This window comes from Procambarus clarkii, chromosome 1, assembly GCF_040958095.1.
Source record: "Procambarus clarkii isolate CNS0578487 chromosome 1, FALCON_Pclarkii_2.0, whole genome shotgun sequence".
NCBI lineage: Eukaryota > Metazoa > Arthropoda > Malacostraca > Decapoda > Cambaridae > Procambarus > Procambarus clarkii.
The window spans coordinates 58,744,559-58,770,302 of NC_091150.1; the positions used below are offsets into that span (position 1 = coordinate 58,744,559).

General features: G+C 45.2%; 1 protein-coding gene across 1 annotated transcript in view; it reads right to left on the minus strand.

Moving 5' to 3' along the window:
* LOC123755425 (synaptogenesis protein syg-2) overlaps positions 1–25,744 on the minus strand; it is a 773,573-nt gene that overhangs the window by 31,831 nt on the left and 715,998 nt on the right. The window lies entirely within an intron of this gene.

Genomic DNA, 25,744 nt, shown 5'->3' on the forward strand with positions numbered 1-25,744 from the left:
CATTCAAATCAAACCATTCACTCTCATTTTCTGCTGTTTGCTGATGATGATCCAGGTGGCAGGTGGACTGTGGATTTAAGCGAGGGAACTGAACAGTAAACACTTCAATGTTAGAAACAGTTCTTCTTCTTCTTGAGGATAGGTGCAGTTTGCATGAAGGGTTTACCCTCTCGATGACTGCACCGGGACAGATGTAGGGAGACGCGTTGACGTTGAGGAGGAGAAGAAAGTCAAAAGTGTTAGATGTGTCGGGTCGTAGAGAGAGGAGTGGCGACGAAAACAGAGGCGGACGTTAGAGGAAGACACCCCGCACCGTGGGGCGGGGCGTCGAGAGCTCGGCGGCAGCTGATCCACGCACGGCGTAGTGGTGCGCGCAAGACGGTAACTAATACTTCTCCGGGAACTTGTATATCGGAAAGCGCAAGCAGTACGCTTCTCAAATCACCCACAGGTCTGAGGGCAGCCGGTCACCAGGCGGTGCCCTCGGCTGAGACATCTTATCCGGCACCCTATAAACAAACTCCTTCACCGTCGATACCCAGACAGTGGACGAGCACCACGGGATCGGAAGCACCAGGGCATCCCGATAAGGGCCCAACACCGGACCCTCACAGGGCTCGACCCCAGCAGTCGGAACTAGGCTTCCCCCAGTCCGGGGCAACGAAGGAGGGGGAACCGCAGGGGATGCAGGTGCAGCATCGACCGTATCACAGGGCACAGGAGCCGAGGCCCCCCGGCGCACATCTTTCCGCAACACCACGACGAGGTCCCGATCATCAGGGGCAACCCCCCACTGCACGGATCCAACTACAGGAGACGCAGGAGGAGGGGGGCACAGGCAGCAACTTCCGAGCCTCGCACAGCACTATCATCCACGGCGGGAGACGCCAGCTGAGCACCATACTCCCCCACCTCCTCCCAAGGCACACCACGAAGGGGAGACACACTCCAAGCCCGGCGTGAACGCTTCGAGACAGGCCGCACCACAACACGCCCAGCAGGCCCCTCCACAGGCACGACCACCATCTTCACATCCACACAGGCCACTCCAACACCGTCCGAAGAGTCCACAGAGGCCACATCGCCCGCACTGTCCACATCATCCAGGGAAAAAGCCTCAGAACACCGACGCGCACGCTTCTGCAAAGGGATGGAAAGAGCAGAACTACAGTCGCCAACACACACACAGGCACGGCAGGCACCTCACCTTGCCGAAGTCTCCCTCCAAAACAGCAGAAGCCGCGTCCCCGGGAGACGGTATCACATCCACAGGCGGGGGTGGGACATGAACCTCCACCGAGACATCCCGCACTACACGCAGCGCAGGCGATGGCCCGACACCCACACACACCGGCTCAACAACCCCAGGGGCCACAGCAGTCACCAGACGTGTCGGACAGGCCGTACAACTCGCCTCAACAGGCGGAGCAGCAGACAGGCAATCAGGCGCCACAGGCTCAGCACCCACTCCGTCCTCAGAACCGTCCGAACGCAACAGGAGCAGAAAATCCTCCGCACGAAAAACATGCACTCTACCAGCCGCTCCCACGTTGCACGCAGCAGGCAGATGACCCTCGTGACCACACTGATAACAGGTGCGCGGTTGACCCCGATATTGGCAGCGGAGTGTGTAACCCAACACGGACATCGACTACGGTACACTACACTTCAGCGACATTGTCAGGGTGCGGGAGCCGTCAAGCATACTAACACAGTGCCGGCAACGACCTTGTTCTGGTTGCTCCTGAGCTGCCGTGCAGTGAGGACGTGTCGCCTGATCGCTCCGGTAGTTTGAGGTGGTTGCCGTTTTCGCCGGCAGGGGGTGTGGGTGTCTCTACCCTCCCTGCTGTTCCTGGTGGTGTGGACGTGGCGCTTTTACGATGGGCGGCCATCTTCCCCCTGTCGTGAGGGTACACTCCATCGGATTGGAGTTTACTAGCCGTGCTGGTTACCCGCTGGTGGACGTGGTATTGAGTGACATGCTTCGTGTCCCGGTTGGGGACGTATATGGCATTGAGCTGGTAACTGCTCATCGTGTTATTGTCAAGTTTGTGGGTGAGGCGGTGTACCGTGCTTTCTTACGGAGGTACGAAGGACGTACTTTGCAGCTACAGGACGGCACCGGGTCTGTGACCATTTCAGACCGTAGTGGTGCTGTAACGTATGTCAGTGTTCATGGCGCCCCCATGGAGTTTCCTGAGACTCTCCTCCGGCGATTCTTCCAGAGGTACGGCTCCGTCATCAGTGTGCGGATGAACTCACTGTCGTCTGGCACGTATTCGGGTGTGAAGACCAACATTCGGACCCTCGGGATGCGACTCAGGTCGGACATACCGTGCTCTGTCCGGCTGTTGGGGTACTACGTGCGTGTGTTTTATGCCCGGCAACCCCGTACTTGCTTCCGGTGTGGCTTGTTGGGGCATCAGGCTGCCGGGTGTACTGCTGATCCGGTCGCTCCTGTGAACTTGTTCCGTGAGGAGGATTTCCCGCCGCTCCCTCTGGAGGAGGACTCCGGGGGTGAGGAGGTGAGCGTCCCGTTCGCTGCTGAGGCTCCCCCAGTGTCACCCGACGTTCCCCCGGTTGTCGCAGACCCTCCTCCGGGTGTTGCGGTGCCGGCGGATGTTAATCCTGACCATGTCTCTGGCCCTGCTGTTCCCGTGGACCTTCCTGGTGATCCCTGTGGAGCGTCGCCGTCGGCTTCCTCGTCTTCGGCTGTGGACCTTGGCCCTGCGTCCTCCCCTCGGGTTCCTCCTGTGCTGGGTGCTGGGGTGGCTGCGGAGCCTCCTACTGTGTGTGGTCCGGATCCCCCTGTGGTAGAGGCTGCTGCCGTTCTGCGACGGGCGTCGGTTCGCCCGGTTCGTGAGGCCCGTGGTTCTGGGTCCGCCTCCGGCTGTGAGGATGTGCGGCCAGTGCCCAAGCGTTCCAGGCGTTCTTCTACTGCTTGGGCTGATGCGGAGGACTACGCCGCAGGTGGAGGTTCGGGAGATGATGTGGCGACTCCGGGTGCTTCGCGCTCTACGACGCTGGTGGTGGCTGACGTCCATGTGTCTGCTGTTGACGATGTTTGTACCTATGATTTACCTCCTGTTCTTTCTCCTGCAGAAGGTTCTCCGCTGTGGGGGTGGTCGCTCCTACTGACGTGGATGGTGAGAGTTCTGGTGCACGCCAAGGCATCAAGCTGGTACTGAGGAAGGATGCCAAGCGTGGGGGGTCCCGGCAGGAACAACGTCCGGTGGTTGACGCGGAGCGCTATGAGGCGGCCGAGGAGGCTCCCAGTGCGCTGCCCATTGCCCGGCCTCATGGGAAAGTGCCCCTCCCTCTCATCTTGGCCTCCGGAGTGGCGCATGATGCGCAGCATCCTTTGCAGTTTGACATTATTGACCGCGTGCATCCTGTTCCGTGGTGCCCTTCTTCCATCTGGGTACAGCGGGCTCGGTGTTTTGTTGTGGGTGTGCCGGAGTTAATGCCGGATCCTCGTACTGTTAATACTGTACCTGTTCCGGATGACGTAATGTTACTGTGGGAGGCGTATTGTGTTCGATTCCCGGCGGCGGAGTGGCCGGATAAGTATGAACACTTTGAGTAGTCTGTGTGCTTGCTGTGGCCTGTGGTTAGTTGCAATGTGATGTACCTATTGTGCGCCCTTCAGGCCGGTGTTGTTGTTTTTTTGTTTATTTATCATATTTCCGTTACCCTTCTGTCCGGTGTTGTGTTTCATTGTGTTTATGCTCCGTGTTGTGTTTTTGTTGTCGGCCCTTCGGGCCGGTATTTAGTGTATTTGTGTTACTTTGTATTAACTTGCTTTGTGCTTCTGTATTTTTTTGTTGTCTGATTGTTTGTTATTAGTTTATTATTTTATTGTATTTATTCGCATGTTCGCATGTAAAAATAAAAATAAAAAAAATAAAAAACTTATGTTTCACCAAGACGACCGTTGTACTTAATCCCTCTCTCAACACTTTCCTGTAACAGATTGTTTACACACATACTTGACCTGTCACTCCACTAGTGACACGATCTCGAAGGTTAAGAGCTGTCACTCTCTGATCTGAAAGCTTAACACTTTCACAATTTCAGTGGATCCAAAGACAGAGAAAGCTCGTTGCAAGACTATACTCTGATGACACCGAGATTGAGTGATTACTGATCACCAAAATTAATATGTGCACAATTTAAACAACGCAGGATTTAGTACTTACATTCAAATCAAACCATTCACTCTCATTTTCTGCTGTTTGCTGATGATGATCCAGGTGGCAGGTGGACTGTGGATTTAAGCGAAGGAACCGAACAGTAAACACTTCAATGTTTGAAACAGTTCTTCTTCTTCTTGAGGATAGGTGCAGTTTGCATGAAGGGTTTACCCTCTCGATGACTGCACCGGGACAGATGTAGGGAGACGCGTTGACGTTGAGGAGGAGAAGAAAGTCAAAAGCGTTAGATGTGCCGGGTCGTAGAGAGAGGAGTGGCGACGAAAACAGAGGCGGACGTTAGAGGAAGACACCCCGCACCGTGGGGCGGGGCGTCGAGAGCTCGGCGGCAGCTGATCCACGCACGGCGTAGTGGTGCGCGCAAGACGGTAACTAATACTTCTCCGGGAACTTGTATATCGGAAAGCGCAAGCAGTACGCTTCTCAAATTACTCACAGGTCAGAGGGCAGCCAGCCTCCAGGCGGTGCCCTCGGCTGAGACATCTTATCCGGCACCCTATAAACAAACTCCTTCACCGTCGATACCCAGACAGTGGACGAGCACCACGGGATCGGAAGCACCCGGGCATCCCGATAAGGGCCCAACACCGGACCCTCACAGGGCTCGACCCCAGCAGTCGGAACTAGGCTTCCCCCAGTCCGGGGCAACGAAGGAGGGGGAACCGCAGGGGATGCAGGCGCAGCATCGACCGCATCACAGGGCACAGGAGCCTAGGCCCCCCGGCGCACATCTTTCCGCAACACCACGACGAGGTCCCGATCATCAGGGGCAACCCCCCACTGCACGGATCCAACAGCAGGAGACGCAGGAGGAGGGGGGCACAGGCAGCAACTTCCGAGCCTCGCACAGCACTATCATCCACGGCGGGAGACGCCAGCTGAGCACCATACTCCCCCACCTCCTCCCAAGGCACACCACGAAGGGGAGACACACTCCGAGCCCGGCGTGAACGCTTCGAGACAGGCCGCACCACAACACGCCCAGCAGGCCCCTCCACAGGCACGACCACCATCTTCACATCCACACAGGCCACTCCCGCACCGTCCGAAGAGTCCACAGAGGCCACATCACCCGCATTGTCCACATCATCCAGGGAAAAAGCCTCAGAACACCGACGCGCACGCTTCTGCAAAGGGATGGAAAGAGCAGAACTACAGTCGCCAACACACACACAGGCACGGCAGGCACCTCACCTTGCCGAAGTCTCCCTCCAAAACAGCAGAAGCCGCGTCCCCGGGAGACGGTATCACATCCACAGGCGGGGGTGGGACATGAACCTCCACCGAGACATCCCGCACTACACGCAGCGCAGGCGATGGCCCGACACCCACACACACCGGCTCAACAACCCCAGGGGCCACAGCAGTCACCAGACGTGTCGGACAGGCCGTACAACTCGCCTCAACAGGCGGAGCAGCAGACAGGCAATCAGGCGCCACAGGCTCAGCACCCACTCCGTCCTCAGAACCGTCCGAACGCAACAAGAGCAGAAAATCCTCCGCACGAAAAACATGCACTCTACCAGCCGCCCCCACGTCGCACGCAGCAGCCAGATGACCTTCGTGACCACACTGATAACAGGTGCGCGGTTGACCCCGATATTGGCAGCGGAGTGTGTAACCCAACACGGACATCGACGACGGTACACTACACTTTAGCGACATTGTCAGGGTGCGGGAGCCGTCAAGCATACTAACACAGTGCCGGCAACGACCTTGTTCCAACTAACACTTAACACTGTCCCAAACCGTTCAAAACAGGAGGTCAAGAAGTCGTCTTGAAATTCGAAGGGGGCACCATGCACCGCCACAGACGTCAAGGTGACACTAAGATTCACAACCTTACAGAACCAGCAGTATCAATGATAGGGTAAACACGCCCCTCACACCACTCGAGAAACGGCTGAAAGGCAGCCTGGAGGTGGAACTTGACCACAGCACGGTGGCCCTGAAGCAGCTGGATGCCCACTAGGTCCGACAGCTGCACATGGAGCACGTCCACCAGGGCGACACCAACCAACGAATGGTCCACCGGCACCGTAAATGCCAGACTAGCCGACAATGTCCTCTTCACTGGAGGGCGAGAAGTTCCCATGGCTAAGTTAAACGTCACCCTGTCAGTGGCAAACCACCACCAGCAGGGCAAACCAGCAATCACCCAACGTAAACACGAGCCAGGAGCGGAGAGATCTCAGGAACGTCCGACCCAGCCGGTGGTCACCACGCAACTCTAGATACAGTTCAACCTCCAGCTTTCCAGATGACAGATGGTAAATCCAGGAGTACGGTGTTCTGCTATGTGAGCTGGTCAATCACCTTGACATGACCAACCTTGAGGTGTTTCCGGGGTTTAGCGTCCCGGGTTGTCAACCAGGGACGACCATCAATAGATCTAGCATAAATTACGACATTCACTCATTAGTCTCATTCTAATGATATATAATTAACCCCACTTCTTGACACTAATCGCGGCGGGCCCCGCAGACACCATACACCTCTCGACACACGATGTGGCATTGATCTATTTTACTATGTCTGAAATGTAGATCTGGAAAAATGAGAATAACAGTAAATAGGAGAGAGAGAGAGAGCTAGAGAGAGATGTGAAAACAAATTTAAATTCTTGCGGGACAAGATATGAGGGGAGGGCGTGAGAGGGAAGATTTGGGTGCATTGGTGAAGCTGTTGAGAGTTGTGAGGGAGGCGTATGGAGGCAGGGGTGGGGTGCTTAAGGTGGATGAAGTAGATAGTGAGAGTGGGAGGAGTAGGGAGGGTGAGAGGAGGGAAGATAAGGGCGAATTGTTGGAGAGCTGCGGGTGAAAGAGGAGATAAGAAAGAGGGAGATCTAGCAGTATACTCAAGAGGGAGTGAATGGAGAGTGAGTTGGGTAACTGGAAGCGTGATTGACTATAATTTCACCCTAAAACGGTAAACAGCATAGCGTCGATATTTTCCAGGCCCGACCAAGCCACGAAAAAAGGGTATAGCACAGCGACGTCTCTTCCCAAAATAAATAAGTCGTCGCTATGCAGTCTGACTCTATTGTTTGGTTCTATTACACACGTGTGGAGCACTCCTACACATGTGCATGATGGTTACTTTTACGCGTGTGTGAAGGGACTCCTACGCATTTGTATGTGGGGGTAATATTACACATGTACACACATAAAGAGAGGTGAGAAAATTCTTATTATTCCTTAGCTTTGTGTAATAGCAAGAATAAAAGTTTGTATCAAATTGCAAAATTTATATGTAAAGAGACTAGCTGTTAGCAGTATTGCTTGTCTCCCCTCCTGCTGTTATGGTTGGCAGGTCGGTAACGACCACCGGGAAGGATCCGAGGGTCGATCTCGGCCCCGGTTGTGCTGGGTGATCAACAAGACTGTGGCCTCCTGGTCGTTAGCGATGATGAGGCTTGTTCCCCCTCCCCCCCCCTTCCTCGAAGCCCAACCTTCCAGGACTGACTGCGCTGTTTCTAGTCATTATTCCTATCGCACTGTCTCCAAATAATTGCGTTGAAGTGTGATTGCCTCGAATCGTAATTTCCGGAACATATCGACACGTGCAAATAGGCAAAAGTAAATAGGAAAGACCAAATAGGGAAAGTAAAGAAAGTAGAACACACACACACAGCGTGCACACATCCACATCCAATATACACACTCATATACACATGGACACATATATACTCGTACATATGGACATATATACACACAATTCGCAGGAGTCAACACCTACATCAGAGGAGCTCCAGGATATTTAAAATGCCTAAGTATTATAGAACAGGTTGATGATAGTGAATGGTGTCCCAAGTAACGAAAAGGTGTAATGTTTTTGAGAAATAGGTGAGATATAACCAATGTGCAAGGGGGCAGTGAAATAATTGGATGAGAGAAAGTTGCCAGTGTGTAAACAGTGCAGACGACGAAATTCAAAATGGCTGCAGGCAAGAATAAACACAAAACAGTTAGATTTTGGTGGAATTAGTGAGGAAAATACAAATATAAGCTGTCTACACAACAAGTTGGCAAAATTAGACATTACTATGAATTATCATGTAGAAATAATCAGGCATTTGAGATAAAATAATGACCACTTGAGTAGCAATTATCAGATCCTGAAGGGCTAGTGGAAGACTTAGGTAAAGAAAATAATCACTGGGAAGCTAAAAGCAAAGCCATCGAAGAGGAAAATTAAGTCTTGAATATAGCTTTTGAATTAGTTAAAGCAAATCTAAACATGAATGACTACAGTAGGTTAGGTGAGGAAATCCAACAGGAAAAACAGTCTTTGTCAGTACAGATGGAGGAAGTTACTAAGGGAATAGAACAGTACAAGAATGATATGCAACTCACCTATGCACAAGTAGCCAGGGAAAAGGAAAAAAACAGAAGAAACAGTAAATAAAGCCAAAAACTGCAGCAACTAGAATAAAACAAATATTAGACTGGAAGTCAGAAAAGATCTGGTATCAAACTCGAAATTGGTGCATAACACAATCGATCGAAGTAAGTCCATACATATTTTTGGCTGCAAATAAAAGGAGATAACATCTAGGTCAGAAAGAGCAGCAGAAGAAGTGAAAGTAGTAGATAAAATTGTTGGGCTCGTGGAAGATCTATCAACCAAAGACAATGTCTGTGACTACAAGAGAATTGGCAGGTTCGAAAAAAGGAAAGATTGACTAATGAAGATCACCCTAAACGATGTTAATCAGATGGAAGAAGTTATCAGGAATTTTAGAAAACTATAAAGTAACGAGGAAGTGAAATTATGGTCATTAAGACGAGATGTTTCAAAGAAAAACAGAGAGAAGCTAAAACTGAACCTGGTTAAGGCAAAACGTTTAAATGAGAGCAGGAAGGAAGAAAAAGTCCATTCTTCTTTCTCTAAGATGATATGGGTAGGCAAGCTTGTGAAATGCTACATAAAGGCAAACCAACAAAATCACTAGAGAAAGGAGGAGTAGAGAACAAGGGGAAAGGGAACATATTCCTGAAAATTTAATACACCAACCTAGATGGATTGAGATAAAAAATGCTGGAGCTAAGAGCTGTAATACAACTGCAGACGCCAGATATTGTTGCACTCAAGGAGACGAAACTCAAAGAGGATATTTTAATTGAGGTCGTATTCCTAAATGGCAACTCACTTTGGAGACGAGGCAAAAAAATTTGGAAATGTTGCCATGCAGGTGAAAGAACACCTAAAGGTAAACGAAATAATGATTGCTAATTCACGAGAAGTTGGTATAATATCAGTGGAGATCTGCCATCAGGATGATAAACTAATAATCATAAATGCATACAGTCCACCGTCATGCAACTGGTGGATAAAGGAGGAGCCTTACCTAGGTAAAGGTAAAGGCACCTTTACCTTTACTCATATACACACTGCCTCATACACATACACATATTAACACACTCATGTTCTCACCAATATACATCCTCGTTAATTAACAAGAGTATTGGAAGTCACTGTGTCATCACTGTAGGGGGCACGAGGAGGGGACATTGCTGTAGGGGGCACAAGGAGGGGACATTGTTATAGGAGGCACGAGGAGGGGACATTGATGTAGGAGGCACGAGGAGGGGACAACATTGTAAGGGGCACGAGGAGGGGACATTGCTGTAAGAGGCACGAGGAGAGGACATTGCTGTAGTGGGCACGAGGAGAGGACATTGCTGTAGTGGGCACGAGGAGAGGACATTGCTGTAGTGGGCACGAGGAGAGGACATTGCTGTAGTGGGCACGAGGAGGGGACAACGAGCCCAGGAGAGCCTACAATGAGACAACAGTCTGACCAATGAAGCGATAACTAAGGAGAAACTCGAATAATTACACTAATTAAAAATGGAGAGCAGTTGTTAGTTTACAATGCTGGCGGGAGGACGGACGAGAGTTTGCGGTGCCCTGGTGATCAGAAAGGACTGAATAATCAAGGAACTGTTAATTAATCACAGGCATTGAAAGGTTCAGTGATTACATAACAATAACCATAACAATGGTAGCGCCCCTAGATAATATATCGGTAATATAAAATCATTTACATTACCGACTGAGAGTGTAAACAGTTGAATATCACTCGGGTTTCAACCATAGTAAGATTGAAAGAATAGGGAGCCCCACCGCGGTAAACATACAGCGTTAAAATCATGGAAGCAGCGACGAGAAACTTCCTCCGTAAACATTATGATGGACCCACAAGAATGAGGAGTACTGAGGAACCAGCCAGACTTAACCCGATATTCACTGTCAGTGAGTCAGACATAAGTGGAGTCAACTTGGCGCTCTCTTAGGAATGAGCGACCGCTGTGTAATGGCACGTCTGTGTCTTGTGGAAGCAGTGATGCAATGTTTACCGAAAAAAGCAAGGCGGTCAAAGGATTGAATATCGACGAGATAAGTATAAGGAAATGATAGATACCTCTCAAAGATACGATGAGAAATGGAACTCAGACTAAAATCACCACAATAGATATGACAGACCTCTTCAGGGAGGAACGCTGGGAGGCAGCTGCCAAATTTATCCTCCAAAGGGAGGACAGTGAAAGGTATATAATTAACTCATAGGTTAACTCAGGATGTAAAAAAGCAAAGCACATAAGTACGAATGCATTATGATACTACAAGAACAGAGAGAGCTACCAAAAAGAAGTTGGGGAGAAACTACAAAAACACAAGACCAGCAGAGAGATATCCTCTTGATATGGGCTTTGGGGGACAGGTCTGGCGTGATATCAACCCCTAGGTCTTTCTCACTTTCTGATTCTTGAAGAATTTCATCTCCCAAATGATACCTTTATCCGGTCTCCTGTTCCCTACACCCATTTTCACTACTTTACATTTTCTTGGGGTAAACTGTGACAGCCATTTGTTGGGCCATTCCTTCAGTTTGTCCAGGTCATCTTGAAGCTTCCTGCTGTCCTCTGTCTTAATCCTTCTCCAAATGTTGGTATCATCAGCAAACATTGAGAGGAATCAGTCTATTCACTCTGGATGATCCGAGTACAGAACCCTGTGGAACTCCACTGGTGACTTCATGTCATTCTGAGGTCTCATCTCTCACAGTAACTCTCTGCTTCCTATTATTTAGGTACTCCCTTATCCACTGGAGCACCCTACCAGTTACTCTTGCCTGTTTCTTATGCACCAGCCTCTTATGGGGTACTGTGTCAAGGGGCTTTCGACAGTCCAAGAAAACACAGTCTGCCCACCCTTCTCTTTCTTTCTTAATCTTTGTCACCTGGTCATAGAATTCTATTAAACCTGTGAGGCAAGACTTGTAATCCTGAACCCATGTTGTGATGTGTCACGAATTCCCTTGTCTCTTGAAGTGCTACTAGTTTTTTTCTCACAATCTTCTCCATCACCTTGCATCGCATACAAGTTAGCGACACTGGCCTGTAGTTCAGTGCCTCTTGCCTTTTTGTATATTGGCCCTTTTTTGTATATTGGGACAACATTAGAGTAGATGTATGGACTACATAGCGGGAACATTTTGTTTTTGTAAATGTTCCCGCTGTGTAGTCCTTGGTTTTAGGGAGTATTTTGTATCAGGGGTCTGGCCAAGAAATGTTTCCACTATGTAGACCTTCTTTTAAGGATGGATTATGTCAGAGTCCCAATCATCGCCGCTGTGTTAAGGAATTCTTACGGAGAAAATTCGTCACTGTGGTCTTAAGGAATTGTTATGGAGAAAATTCATTGCTGTGGTGTTAGGGAATTGTTATGGAGAAAATACGGTCTCTATTGTGTTTTAGGGTAAAATTACAGTGAGAGGTTGCTATTTTCAGAGAATATGTTCATTAGGAGTGTGTGAAGTGTCAAACATTAGTTCTTGGACCTGCCTCTTAACGTATATGTGTAGTTGCGTTACTACACCTATATATATTTGTTAAAATACGAGTTACCAATTTCAGCTCTTAACTTCCGACTTAGTTCACTCTTATCATTTTGTTAATACAACGTGATTTTCTCGAGATTTAAAATATAGTTATTTCAGTTACGTTAAGTACAAATGAAATGTTTACTGAGTTTAGCTCATGTCAACCGTCTCATCCCCCAAAGTCATTGTTTATATTTTTAGTTTCGGACAGTTGAACATAATTCCTTGTATTTCCTTTATGCATTAAAACAAGCAACCAGATCAGCATTCAAACAACAAATTATCCCTCTCTTCATTTATCTCTCCTCCCCTTCCTCTTCCTTCCAATCACCCCACCTGCTGTAATGTTCACTCCACGAATCTTCTCCCCCCCCCACTCCACTTGCCTCCACTTTAATCACGACATCTGTGGTCCATATCTTCCCCCTCACACCCTCCCTACTCTCACTATCTGCCTTAAGCTCAATACCCTCCTCTCATCTCCTTCCCAGCTCCACCTAAACCTTCCATCTCACGCCCACCTTTCACAGATTTGCCCACAAGAAGTTAAATTTGTTTTCACATTCTCTCTCTCTCTCTCTCTCTCTCTCTCTCTCTCTCTCTCTCTCTCTCTCTCTCTCTCTCTCTCTCTCTCTCTCTTGCTCAATCTCTTTCATTTACTGTGTTATTCTCTTTTTATTTGTTCGACGTTTTAGACATAGTAAAATAGATCAATGCAGTTACCGAGTTTAAGCTCCTCTGCCTTTCTTCAATGTTCGTCATAACAGTTATTTCAGAACAAGAGAGTTCGCTCTTGACCATCGCAACTATCAAAGTAAACATGTTTCCCAGATCAAAGAACATACTCCTCCAGTAGTCAGGTGTCGCTATCTCCCCATTTACATACTTCTCCATCGAGAAACGAAATAATTCACTCGGTTATCTTTGTAGGTAAACATGAGTCATGACCTCTCCTTTAATACACGTGTGTGTGCATGTGTGTAAATACATTCTCATGTAGAGTTATTGCCAGGAGGCTTTTATCCGCCCATAATTGGCCTTATCTCCCTCAATTCGATACTTACCAGCTCACATCCAATTAAATAATTATATACCTTTTCTCACTTTCACTTAATTTCTGAGTTAGTTACCACGATGATTAATAATAATAATAAATCATTTACTATTCCCTCTTATCATTCTTTCTCAGAGGTCTAAAGGGGGTAGAAATATTATGGCTGTTCTTACATGTTTCTACACAACTTGTTACACATTGTTACATTTTCTTTGCCTACCCTCCACATGTTCTCTTTACGAAATTCATGTTCTCTACAAGTTCAGTTCATGCTATTTTCATACTCTTACATGTTCTTTGTATTTCTTTCAACTAAAATTACAATTGTTCAATTACATCTTTAAACAGTAACTAGTTCATTGTTATATATTATCATCATCATTACTGTTACTTAACAAATGTAATTATTTTTTTGTTATTATATTTACTTTAAAAATATTTATTACATTTTATTTATTTATTTATCAACAAAAGTTATAATATTTACTTACAATGTTATTTGCAAACTTTTATTCATTTATATACTATTGCAAAACTATGTCAATATATTTCACTTATCAACTTAATATTTCTTACTAGCACTGTTCTTAAAACTACACTGTATGCTGTAACAACTTGAATATGACACTTTTCTTAACGTTTCTTAACTAAAACCAATCTTCATTCAACTGAAAAATAGTTGAGCGTATCTTCTTCGCATCCTTTCTTAACTAAAATAACTCTTTCTTTCAGTGAACCAATATATAAGGGAATCTTTGATAACGTTTCTTAACTAAAATTATGCTTTGTAAAGTAAGAAAATAGTCAAGGGCAACTTTCTTTATAATATTTCTAAACTAAAGTTACTCTCCGAGACATCCCTACACATCAAAGGATTCTAACTGAGCCATCAAGAATATACTCTAAGACACCTTCGAGCATTAAAGTATTTTCTCTAAGACATCTTTGTGCGTCAAATAACATCTTCACGCATTAAAAAGACACTCTTCGTGATTTATTTGTTTAACCAGGATACTCTCAGAGACATCAAGAGATATTCTCAGATACATCAAAGATATTCTCAGTTATCAAAATATACTCCCAAACATCAAAAGATACTATCAGAGACATCAAAAGATTTATTATTTAATTCATTTATTTAGATACAAGAAGGCACATTGGGGGTTAAGAGAGTACATAGTAATGATGATGATTTTCCATTGTTGTAAAAGCCACTAGCACGAATAGCATTTCGTGCAAAAATACTCTCAGATAGATAGAAGATAGATACTCTCAGTCATCAAAGATATTCCCAGAGACATCAAAACATACTCTCAGAGACATCAAAGATACTCTCAGAGACATCAAGCATATTCTCAAAGACATCTTCATGTAACAAAAGTTAATCCCCATGGCATCAAGGTTACCTTTATTCATCATCACCCAACTTACCTACCATCACCTACCTGATGTAACAATGTATCTTCCCCAACCCAACCTACCAGATGTAACTTTGCTAACTTAACCAAGCTTACCTACCTGACGTAACTTAACATAACTTCCCTAACCTACCTGACATAACTCACCTAATGTAATTTACACAACATAACTTCTGTTACCTAACCTAATCTATCTAACCCAACTTACCTAACCTCACCAACCTTTTGTAACTTATTTAAAGCAGCATCTAATTCTTTCTGAAGCATCAACTCTTCCTATATATATTTACCCAGTCAACACTCTTTCACACTTACAGTTACAAACCACCACCATTGTGCACTGCCTTAAATTACAACAGTTCCGTTGTGCGTATACGAAAAATTCTCTGCCAAATATTATTTTTCCTTCCAAAGGTGTTAAATACCCTCCCCAGATCACAGATATGTTGCAAATATTGCATAAATGTACTTTGGCCACAGTGGTGTCCACAAAATGTTGTGTAACGTCACGGCTTGGTGGTCGTCTGAGGCTTCGACTCCCGGTGGCAGTGGCGCGCCAGATTCAACATGTATGAGTTGCCACAAATATTTTTATGTTCATTTTTTTGCACAATTACAAATTGCATTTCTTTTGTTTATTTTTAGGCTAATCCTATGCATATTGAATGAGTTTACACAATTCAGGCAGTAAAACATTCATACTGTTCAAAGCAACTGTATTACATGTATCACAAATGTGTCTGCATATATTGGTCATATTTTCTATATTACAAGTTCAGTTTATGTATATTTCCAACTTATTTATACACTGTACACTTTCACAGACTATATGCATCACCAATCAGCACACTCAGAACTGCACGAGTGTGTGTTAATGAGTGAAACGGTCAACGATGCACAAGGCAACTTTGCACTCAACAAACAAGGTGTAGATGGATCTTCGCTTGTGCTCCCTACGTTGCGCGTTCTTGCAAACAACGCAGACACGTTTACCCTTATCCTATGTGCCTGTGCTTGGCATGTAACCAAGCTTGTGTATAACCAGAATTTCTTTACCCCCGAGTCTGTCAGGAACTGCGTGAGGCATTGTTGCTGTCACCCCACTCGGTACAACAGTGCCCTCCACCCCATACTTTACCAGTAGTTGTGCAACCCGTTCTCGCACTTGCGTATAGTCAATATTGGCTTATTAATAAGAACATATGTGACATACTAATTTATTGTGAATATTTTAGTTTACCTTGAAAAGCTTAATAGAAAATGCAGACCTAACCTAACCTTATTAGTATGTAAAGATAAGCATCTTATTGCTTCTTAATTACAATTATTACTTAACCTATACCTATATTGATATTACAGTTTTAAAAAATAATAAAACAAAACCAAAATATTTGAATCAATTGTAAATTAACTCAGGAAATTGGGAAATATTGTATAAAATCTCTATTGTTTAATAAAACTGAAAAATAAATACCTATTATGAAAACTGGTGTTTAGCAAATCTACAGGAAGAGTTTGTACCTTAAAAATAAAATATAATTTGGCATATACCACATATGTACTTATTAATCAGTACAGCACACTGGGGTACCCCAGCACACTGGGTTACCCTTAGCACACAGGGACACCCCAGCACACTGGGGCACCCTTAGCACACTGGCGCACCCCAGCACACAGGGACACCCCAGCAAACAGGGGCACCCCAGCACACTGGGGCACCCTTAGCACACTGGGGCACCCCAGCACACAGGGACACCCCAGCACACAGGGGCACCCCAGCACACTGGGGCACCCTTTGCACACTGGGGCACCCCAGCACACAGGGACACACCAGCACACTGGGGCACCCCAGCACAGAGGGACACCCCAGCACACTGGGGCACCCCAGCACACAGGGATACCCCAGCACACTTGGGCACCCTTAGCACACTGGGGCACCCCAGCATACAGGGATACCCCAGCACACAGGGGCACCCTTAGCACACTGGGGCACCCCAGCACACAGGGACACCCCAGCACACAGGGGCACCCCAGCACACATGGGGCATCCCAGCACACTGGGGCACCCCAGCACACATGGGGCACCCCAGCACACTGGGGCACCCCAGCACACCGGGGCACCCTAGCACACTGGGGCACCCCAGCACACCGGGGCACCTTAGCACACTGGGGCACCCCAGCACACAGGGACACCCCAGCACACAGGGGCACCCTAGCACACTGGGGCACCCCAGGGCACCTTAGCACACTGGGGCACCCCAGCACACTGGGGCACCCTTAGCACACTGGGGCACCCCAGCACACTGGGGCACCCCACCCCAGCGAGGCTGGTTGTCTCTATCCCCCATAATTTCAAGCCATATATAATCACAAAAGTCTGTGATTATTTATGGCTTGACATTCTTTGTGCAAAATATATTTTTGCACAAAGAATCGAGAGAACCAAATTAAAAATTCCATGTCCTGAATTACGGTCATAGAGTCACGCAAAATGGTCCAGAATCACTATACACTGGTTCAGTGTAACACTGTAAGAGCAAGCAGGAGAACACAGATGTGAAGGTACACTGGGTACAGTGTAACACTGTAAGAGCAAGCAGGAGAGCACAAGTGTGCAGGTAACAGACGCTGGGGCAAGGTGTCACCAGCGTCGCGTCCTGGTGTGTCTCACTCAGTTACAGTGTCCAGGAGATGTGTCCTGTGTCCAACTTTGTCATTATTTGTTGTCTCCTTAGTGGCACCACAGTGAATCTCTAGTGGCACCACAGTGAATCTCTAGTGGCATCACAGTGAATCTCTAGTGGCACCACAGTGAATCTCTAGTGGCATCACAGTGAATCTCTAGTGGCATCACAGTGTATCTATAGTAGCATCACAGTGAATCTCTAGTGGCATCACAGTGAATCTCTAGTGGCACCACAGTGAATCTCTAGTGGCATCACAGTGAATCTCTAGTGGCACCACAGTGAATCTCTAGTGGCATCACAGTGAATCTCTAGTGGCACCACAGTGTATCTATAGTAGCATCACAGTGAATCTCTAGTGGCACCACAGTGAATCTCTAGTGGCATCACAGTGAATCTCTAGTGGCACCACAGTGAATCTCTAGTGGCATCACAGTGAATCTCTAGTGGCACCACAGTGAATCTCTAGTGGCACCACAGTGAATCTCTAGTGGCACCACAGTGAATCTCTAGTGGCACCACAGTGAATCTCTAGTGGCACCACAGTGAATCTCTAGTGGCACCACAGTGAATCTCTAGTGGCACCACAGTGAATCTCTAGTGGCACCACAGTGTATCTATAGTAGCATCACAATGTATCTATAGTAGCATCACAGTGTATCTATAGTAGCATCACAATGTATCTATATAGTATCTGTAGTCGCATCACAGTGTATCTATAGTAGCATCACAATGTATCTATATAGTACCTGTAGTCGCATTACAGAATGTCTATAGAAGCATCACAGTGTATCTATAGAAGCATCACAGTATCTACAGAAGCACCACAGTGTATTTCTATAGAAGTATCACAGTATCTATAGAAGCATCATAGTGTATCTATAGTAGCATCACAGTGTATCTATAGAAGCATCACAGTGTATCTATAGAAGCATCACAGTGTATCTATAGAAGCATCACAGTGTATCTATAGAAGCATCACAGTGTATCTATAGAAGCATCAGAGTGTATCTATAGAAGCATCACAGTGTATCTATAGTAGCATCACAGTCTGTGTGTTGTAGCATCACAGTGTATCTGTATAAGGTTCCCAGTGTATCTGTAGTAGAATGACAGTGTTTCTAAAGTACTTCACAGTGTATCTTTAGCAGCCTCAGAGTTTATCTATAGTAGCATCACTATATCTGTAGTAGCATCACAGTGTATCTATAGAAACATCACAGTGAATCTTTAGTGACATTACAGTGCATAGCAGCATCACAGTGTATCTATAGAAACATCACAGTGAATCTTTAGTGATATTGCAGTGCATAGCAGCATCACAGTGTATCTGTAGTGGCATAACAGTGTATCTATAATAGCATCACAGTGTATCTCTTGAAGCATCACAGTGTATCAATAGAAACATCACTGTGTATCTATAGCAACATCAGAGTGTATCTGAATTAGCATCACAGAGTATCAGCAGTGACATTACAGTCTAACGTAGTACCATAACAGTGTATCTATATTAGCATCACTGTGTATCTATAGTTGTGTCACAGTGAATCTATAGTAGCATCACAGTTTATCTGTACCTGCTTGATGGGGGTTCTGGGAGTTCTTCTACTCCTCAAGCCCGCCCAAGGCCAGGCTCGACTTGTGACAGCTTGGTCCACCAGGCTGTTACTTGGAGCGGTCCGCAGGCTCACATACCCACATATCCACAGTTGTTCCGGCAATATTTCTTATAGTTGCTTGGAGGACGTTAAACAATCGCGGACCTCTGATTTTTATACAGTGTTCTCTAATTGTGCCTATGGCACCTCTGCTCTTCACTGGTTCTATTCTGCATTTTCTTCCATATTGTTCACTCCAATACGTTGTTATTTTACTGTGTAGATTTGGGACCTGGCCCCTCCAGTATTTTCCACGTGTATATTATTTGGTATTTCGTCTCCTTTCTAGTGAGTACATTTGGAGAGCTTTGAGACGATCCCAATAATTTAGGTGCTTTATTGCGTCTATGCGTGCCATATATGTTCTCTGTATTCCCTCTTTCAGCAATCTCTCCTGCTCTGAAGGGGGAAGTGAGTACTGAGCAGTATTCAAGACGGGAAAGCACAAGTGATTTAAAGAGTACAACCATTGTGATGGGATCCCTGGACTTGAAAGTTCTCGTAATCCATCCTATCATTTTTCTGCCTGACACAATATTTGCTTGGTTATGCTCCCTAAACATTAGTTTGTCGGATATCATTATTTCCAAATCATTGACATGCTATTTTCCTACTATGGGCAGATTCGATTGTGTTTTGTACCCTGTATTATGTTTCAGGTCCTCATTTTTGCCGTACCTGAGTACCTGGAATTTATCACTGTTTAACATCATGTTATTTTCTGCTGCCCAATCGAAAACTTTGTTAATATCTGCTTGTAGTTTTTCAATGTCTTCAACAGAGGTAATTTTCATGCTGATTTTTGTGTCATCTGCAAAGGATAACACGAAGCTGTGACTTGTATTTTTGTCTATATCTGATATGAGAATAAGGAAAATCAGTGGTGCAAGGACTGTAACTTGAAGTACAGAGCTTTAAACTGCTCTTGGACTCGATTTGATTTGATTGACTTACTCTTTGTGTTCTGTTCGACAGGAAATTGAGTAACCAGCATCCTACTTTACCGGTTATTCCCATTGATCTCAATTTGTGTGCTATCACTCCATGGTCACATATGTCGAATGCCTTTGCAAAGTCTGTGTATACAACATCTGCATTTTGCTTTTTTTCTAAAGCTGCTGTGATTTTGTCATAGTGGTTGAGTAACTGTGACATGCAGGATCTTCCCGCTCGAAATCCATGTTGTCCTGGGTTGTGTAGCTCATTATTTTCCATAAAACTAGAAATTTGATTCCTAATCACTCTTTCAAAAACTTTTATGTGTGATGTTAGTGTAACTGGTCTATAATTTTTTCCCAAGGCTTTACTACCCCCTTTGTGCAGAAGAGCTATATCTGCAGATTTAAGTGCAGCTGGTATCTCCCCTGTATCCGGGCTCTTTCTCCATATTATGCTGAGCGCTCGCACGACTGGAACTTTACATTTCTTTATGAATATTGAATTCCACGAGTCAGGCCCAGGAGCTGAGTGCATGGGCATATTGTCAATTTCTCTTTCAAATTCTTCCGAGTTCGTGTTAATATTCGCTATAGTTTCTACAGCTTGAATGTCATTTATAAAGAAGCTGTCTGGATCATCAACTTTCATGTTGTTTACTTGTGTGCTAAACATAGCCTCATGTTATTTTACATAGCCTCATAGAATTTCACTAATTTCTTTGTTGTTCTCTGTGCAACCTTCGGTGGTAATTAAAGGTCCAATACTGATGGAGGTTTTTGATTTTGATTTTGCGTATGTGAAAAAATATTTTGGATTTTTTTTTTATCTCTTGTATAGCTTTCTGTTCCAATTCAATTTCTTCAGCCTCGTATGATTGCTTCAACGTTTGCTCTATTTCTTCGATCTCCCTATTTAGGTTTATTTTCCTTTCCTGTGAAAGGCATGTCTGTCTAAACATTTCCGTAATTGTTTCCTTCTGTGCAATTGTATGCGTGCTCTTTCTAGAGTGGTCTTCTTTCTGCCCCTCCTCACAGGCACGTGCTTCAAGCAGACCTTGTAAGCTTCAGCTGTCAGTTGAGCTATTCCCTGAGTGGAAGTTTTGTCGCTTAAGAGCGTCTCCCATTGAATGTTTGCAAGGTCTACATTTATTTTTTCCCAGTCGATCCTCTTTTGTTGAAATTGATTTGATTGAATACTCCTTCTCGCTTGTTGGGTCTCTTAGACCTACTACCGTTATTTATGCTAGTTCGCACTTCAATGAGCTTATGGTCTGAGTATTTAGTATCTGAGATTGTAATGTCTCTGATTAGTTCATCATTGTTTGTGAATAACAAGTCTAGTGTGTTTTCGTTCCTTGTTGGTTCTGTAATCTGTTGATTGAGTGAGAATTTGTCACAGAATCCCAAAAGTTCTCTGACCTGTGGTTGGTTATTTCCCGGGTCGTTCCCTGCGCTCATATTTGTATTTGCCATTCTCCATCTTAGACTTGGTAAATTGAAATCTCCAAGGAAGATAGTATCTGGAGCTGGGTTCGCTAGATTATCAAGGATGTTCTCTATTTTGTGCATCTGCTCTGTGAATTCCTCAACCGTTGTATCTGGCGGTTTATATATTAGAATAATAATTATGTTTATTTTTTCTACCTTAATTCCAAGTACCTCTACCACCTCATTAGTTGAGTTTAGTAGCTCTGTGCATACCAGGCCACACATATATAAATTACAATTTTGAATCCAGATTTCACTATCCATGTAATCTATCGTAAAGAGTTTCCGTGAATGCCCCAAATATTGAATTTGACTCTAATAGGAGGTCATTTATGAACTTAACTATTTCTTGATTTTGACTTTAGGCCTTGTATATATTTAGGCGTTTGCATATATGAATGATTTTCCATTGTGCGTGTCACTTCTGGAAGGTTTTGGTAGTTCTCCCTCCTCTCCACCCTGACCCAGGGTGTGTTGTTGTGGCAATGGTTTGTCCAGTTTTGGAAGTGATACTGGGTAGTGTGGTAGTTTCTGAGTAGTTGAGGGGTGTAGTATGTGTGCACTTGATGAAGAATTGTCGTCCAGTCTTGGGCATTTCCCGCCCTCTCTATCCGTACTCCTGCAACGTTTCTGCCTGTCTGTTCCTCCCTCTGTTTCTGCCTGCCTCTAAAAAAAAAATTCCAGGGCTATTATACTGGACTTCCTCTCTTATATAGCGCTGTGTACCTCTCACATGGAAATCAGAATAATGAAGATCGTTGCATTTTCTCTCATTAACTGAGTTTGCATAACTTAGGGTGGAAATATCTACACTCTGTACCAAAACGACATCTGCCCTTCCAAAACATGTTTCAGCATTTTCGGGGATGCATGAATGTGCATTCCGTGCCTCTGGTCCCATATCTGAACTTTCCTTTTGCATAATATCTGCAAATATTTTCATGTGTTTGTATTCTAATTGTTTGTTCTTGTGCATGCCATGGCTACCTCTGTGTTTTTTGTTCTAATTTTCTAGTTTCCGCATTCTTTCTCGGTATTGCCCTTATCTTTCTCCTTGTTGCTTTCATCTTTCTCATTTTTGTTCTCGTCTTTCTCATTTTTTCTCTCCCTATTCATATTACCAGTTTGCTGTTCAATATTGCATTCATTTTCGTGTACCTCGACACAATGTCCTTCTACATTGCTAATTTGGCTCTCTAAACTCTCAGTCCCTGGGCTGTGTTCAGTGTTTGTTCTTGTCTTGTAGTTGCTGTTGTAGTGGCATCATTGTGTATCCGTAGTGGCATCAGTGTATCTTTAGAAGCATAACAGTGTATCTATAATAGCATCACAGTGTATCTATAATGGCTTCACAGTGAATCTATAGTAGCATCAGTATCTCTGTTGGCATCTTTAGTGGCATAACAGTGAATCTATAGTGGCATCACAAGGCTTCTATAGTGGCATCACAGTGTATCTATAGTAACATAACAGTGTATCTATAGTAACATAACAGTGTATCTATAGCAGCATTACGGTGTATCTATAGTAGCATTACGGTGTATCTATAATGGCTTCACAGTGAATCTATAGTAGCATCACAGTGCATATATAGAATCATCACAGTGTATCTATAATATCATTACAGTATCTATAGCAGCTTCACAGTATATCTATGGCAGCATCACAGTGTTTCTGTAGCAGAATCACAGTGTAACCATTGCAGCATCAGTGTATCATAGTGACATCATAGTGTATCTACAGTGACATTACAGTGTGTCAACACTGACATCACAGTGTATCTATAGCAGCATCATAGTGTATCTATAGCAGCATCACTGTGTATCTATAGCGGTATCACAATGTATCTATAGTGGCATTACCGTTTATTCATAGTGGCATTACAGTATATCTATAGCAGCTTCACATTGTATTTATAGCAGCATCACAGTGTATAGCAGCATCACAGTCAATCTATAGTGGCATCACAGTGTATCTATAGTGGCATCACAGTGTAACTATAGCAGCATCACATTGTTTCTATAATGGCATCACAGTTTATCTATAATTGTATCAGAGTGCATCTGTAGCAGCGTACCTATAGTGGTGTCACAGTGTATATATTGTGGCATCTGTCGTGGGTCTTGGTTACCCCTTATCATCTGGTGTCACAGTGTATATAGTGTGGCATCTGTCGTGGGTCTTGGTTACCCCTTATCACCTGGTGCCACTGTTCACCACTGGGGATGCACCTCAGTCGACCCACGGGGCAGAGTCCTCTTCTTAACCCGGCCTTGCACCCCTCAGGGAGTGAGATAGCTCGATCACTCCCTAGTCCTCTTACTTGGGTGTCCACAAACACGGAACTCAAGGATTACTCAGGTCGAGCTGCTCAGCATAAAGTTTCCTGAACAAGGTCACCAACTCGACTCTCCTGACATCGTGTTCGAGTACTACTCTAAACTCAGTGGTATTTGTATCTCCCATTCCAGGACTCTAGTAATAAAGTATGGTATGGTGCCCAGTATCCCATCACGACAACACATCCAGAAATAAAGGGAAGGAAGGAAACGCACGTAAAATCGATGGGTTTACTTGGAAATAATTTACCCTGGCCGTCAGACCCCAATCAGTGCTCCTCAAATCATGTCAATAATCATTGATACATATATTTAGGACAATGCTGTCAATACGAAAAATCATGTGGGAATAAAAGGAAACGACATTGCAGACAAAGCTGCAAAACTTGCAACTAAGAAAAAAAAGAGGACATTTACAATCCACAGAATCTATCACAGATTAAGAAAGTAATTAGAAACAGAGCAATGCAAAAGATGTACAGTGACCACAACACAGCAGTTGCAACATCAGGATCTGCGGGTTGGTACAAAAATTCAACCAACTACGAACCACTTAGTTTGATGAAAGGGAGCAGTAGAGCAACAGAAGTACACTTACATCGCATCAGGCTTGGATACCCATGTTCATGGGAAATAGGCTTACAGGTTCCGGAAGATGAGAGGAAATGTCAGCACTGTGGAGAAATGCCCGACAGACCACTGGAACATTATCTAACACAGTGCACAGTTACAAACCCATTAAGATTTCAACTTAGATTCAACAGAGCAGAAGAAGTTGTTAAACACATATGGCAAAATCTTACTGAAGCGACCATACGAGTCATAAATACTCATACTCCGCCCAAGTAAAACAAAAACAAGCAACACTTAGTGGGTCAGCCAGAGGCTTAGGGCCCGCGCAGGAATATCCCTCAAAAAAATATGAAAATTACTCCACCAAAATATCGAACAAACACACTAATTTGTTTTAACACCTTTCCTAACCAAAGGGGAAAATGGGAGGGCAATTTTATCTACCTGACAAAGCGTTACTGCAGCTTGTAGACCCTGCGCCGGGTAGCTCCTCGTAGAATATAGCTGCAGCTCAATGATTCGGCGTCAGATGGCTTCTCGTAGATACACGATGGGCTGACGATCCTCTCATTCCTAGGCGAGCTCCGCGCCTCACCAGATGTTTCCCACTTGATGACAGGCCTAGACAGGTGTTGATTGGCTTGCCCCTATCAACACTGGTTCACTGGTCCTCTGCATCACCACAGTCTCGTGGCATGAACATACGATGGATGATTTTCTGATGACGGACTGCTACCGAATTCGGTTCCTCATAGCTGTCAACGTACGCAGTCCACAAAGATGTCCAACACTCATCCTAGCACCGTGTCAACGAATTACTCCTAACCCTGCCAGCATCTAGCTCCTGGTGTCTTTCTCACACCAAATCAGCTCTGCTACAATACTCCCACGTGAGTCGACATGTCTTCCTCTTCGTTGGTGAACGTCGCTGTCCGAATCATATCCAGAGGCCTAAATCGACTCCCAAAAGGCTGAGCAAACGAGTGCATTTCCGCTCAGCTCGACACCCAGGTAGCCAGTAAGTTCACTTTTTGCGCTTTCCTGCAGGAGCACCTGACGTCATGCAACGTCACGCCCGTTGCGCAACGGGATTGGTTAACTTCGCCAAGCCCCCACCACCGACCAATCACGCCATGGCTGGCGCTGCTTCCATAATGCACCTGGGCCTCTCCTTCCCCCCCCCCCCCCCGACGGGAACTCTTGGCTCGCTCCCCCATTTTAACAAGGACACACTTGATAGACTCATCTCAAATAAACAAATATCGCATTTTTTCCCAGGTGCAACATCCTGCTTCCTCTCAAGTATATTCAAATTAACTAATGCTTCTTGTAGATATTTACAAACAGGGAGTTGATGACTCTTATATTCGAGGAAAAGGGGAATACAGGCTGGCACTCCGTAACACATCACAGTGTATCTATGGTGTCATCACAGTATATCTGTATCAGCATCACAGTGTACATATGGTGGTATCCCAGTGTATCAATAGTGG